The sequence below is a fragment of the Nansenia antarctica genome (genome assembly GCF_963989245.1).
Source record: "Nansenia antarctica genome assembly, chromosome: 2".
NCBI classification, from domain to species: domain Eukaryota; kingdom Metazoa; phylum Chordata; class Actinopteri; order Argentiniformes; family Microstomatidae; genus Nansenia; species Nansenia antarctica.
Window position 1 is genome coordinate 24791070 of NC_137675.1, and position 2500 is coordinate 24793569.

At 45.3% G+C, this 2500-nt stretch overlaps 1 protein-coding gene across 1 annotated transcript in view; it reads left to right on the forward strand.

Annotated features, from left to right (window-relative positions):
• rhbdl3 (rhomboid, veinlet-like 3) overlaps nt 1–2500 on the forward strand; it is a gene marked incomplete at both ends in the record, with an annotated part of 38295 nt that overhangs the window by 18448 nt on the left and 17347 nt on the right. The gene's annotated exons all lie outside the window — the stretch shown is intronic.

A 2500-nucleotide genomic window follows, 5' to 3' on the forward strand; every position in this document is an offset into this window, starting at 1 on the left:
GAGAGAGGGACGGGGACGGGGACGGACCGGCGGGGGGGTGGGCGGTTGATATTGCCAAGGTCATGAGTTGTTTTGAGCTTATGTTGTGGTTGTGGAGGTTATAAATAGGTTGTTGTGGATGTTGTAAATGATGTTGTTGTGTGTGGATGTTGAAAGTGGGTTGTTGTGGAGCAATGGCCCCTGGTCCTAGCATAGCGCATAGATTTGTTTTTCTTATGATGACTGATGGATATATGATTCACTTACTTACTTGGCAAATGTACTTGTTGTAAGTGAGTCTCTTTGGATAAAGGCGTCTGCTAAATGCCAAAAATGTAGATGTAAATAGTAGGTTTGAAGAGTAGAGAGTTAAGAGTAGGACAAAGGCTTGTTGGGGAGGTTGTAATGGATGTTGTTGTGGATGTTGTAAGTATATTGTTGTGCAGGTTGAAAATAGGTCGTTGTGGTGGTTGAACATGGGTTGTTGTGGGTGCCAGTCAGTCAAGACAGTCTCATCTCTCTATACCGCTGTGTAATTAACACTAGAACAGCCATGGGTGGGGTCATCGGACCCTGTGAGTAAAAAATGTTTTATATCTTTGCACTCGATCAAATTTCAGGGCCCTCCTTTCATGACTTTTCCTGGATATGTGCGTTCTACCACCCAGTATCCTTACATTTTCTACGACCCAGTATCCTTACATTTTCAAAATCACATCAGGATAAGCTAGTATGAAGCTATTTAGCATTTTTTTTTCTGTGTAGGAGGCAGGCTAATTTACAAGACGGCCAACTAGTGGTCGTTGTGTGTAAGTAGCAACCCGAGGCGGCTCTTATAGTAGGTAAAAAAGCCACGGCTGTTCTAGTGTTAAACCCCTGTGTGTGTTCCTGTGTGTGTTCCTGTGTGTGTGTGTGTGTGTGTGTGTGTGTGTGTGTGTCTGCTTCCCTGGAAAGTTGGAGCTGAAACACCTCCTCAAGCTCTCTGCTGTCCAGGAGTCTCCTTGAAACTCATACAAAGTCATAAAAACATCTTCCAGGGGGAAGGCCTGCCAAGGTGATGTCTCACACCTCTACCGCAGGAGACAGAGAGAGAGAGAGAGAGAGAGAGAGAGAGAGAGAGAGAGAGATGGAGGGATGGAGGAGGTAGAGGGATGGACGACAGTGTTTCCCCTAGGTTTGCTGCCTTGGGGGGGTGGCATGGACCGTGGCATGGACCCCCCCCCCCAGGTGTTAAGACCCTGCCTCATACCAGCGTCATGTCCAGGGGTGTACTTGTACATTAAGCCGCCTCACGCTACGGAAACAGGAGATAGGCTCCTGCCCTATGGGCCATTAGGCTCCAGAACCATCGGTTCTCAAGGCTACTTACTTATGTGGTCTTGACTACCTGTCCACTTTCTCACCTGGTTCTTGCTCTCTCTCTCTCTCTGGTGAGCCGACACCATCCTGCTCTCTCTCCTTCTCTCCCTCCCTATCCTCCTCTCTCCCTTTTGCTGTCAACCTAAAGGTAAACAAAACAGCCAGAGTATTTATAATCTAATAAGAGGCATAAATTGATCCATATCAATTTATAACATAATTATAATTGAATATTGGATTGCTGTGGGCAATCCAGTCAGATAATGTCATTTTGACTTTACTCTCTCACCTGAAAAAAATGTGTATGTCCAACTATAAAAAACGGACATTTCCAATGCTTCAATCAACTGTCTATGTACTGTAAATATGCCATTATGGTATTACCATGAAGCCCAACTCTAGCAGAATAAGAAAGGATAGTATATCTACTTTAAGTAAAATAATAAAGTGCATCCAGTTAGCTCTTTAGCTGGCAAGTGTGCAGGGAGACTAGCTCATCTCATCACCTCTGAGCTAGCTAGCTTGCTAGTTCTTTGACACTATTTACACTATGGAACACTTTCAGACACTTTCTAGTCACGATAATAACTACCAATTTTAACCAACTTTCTCTGTCAGAACACTCAGTAATTGTATTTGCTAACGTTTGAACTTGCTTACTTTCAATCTGCAGACATCACAGCCGGCAAAAACTCTCGCGTCTCGCGCGCACACTTCTTGTAATACAAAATCTTGTATTATTCTCCAGCGCTGGCACAGCGCGAAGTGTGGAGATAGGTCTGGCTATGCGAGACTACGGCGGACTAACGTTACCAACGAGCCTATGGGCTTGCCACTCGCCAGATTTGGGTTGGGTGCGTTTAAAAAACGCAGATATTTTAGCCTGCTTGTCAGATGTTTGGTGTCTACGTCCGTAATAATTCCTCTTTCTTGGGGGGGCGGGTGGTTCCGTTGGGAGGGCGGCCCGCCCCCCCAAGGCTATGGTAGGGGAAACACTGGAGGAGGTAGAGGGATAGCTTACCTGTGGGTTATTTGACTTTTATTTCACCTTTTTCCAAAATAGCGTTTTGAGTTTTGTTTTTCCAGGGTGAAACGGTTGACAAGACAGACACACACACACACACACACACACACACACAAGATAACTCTGGTGTCTCTCTCT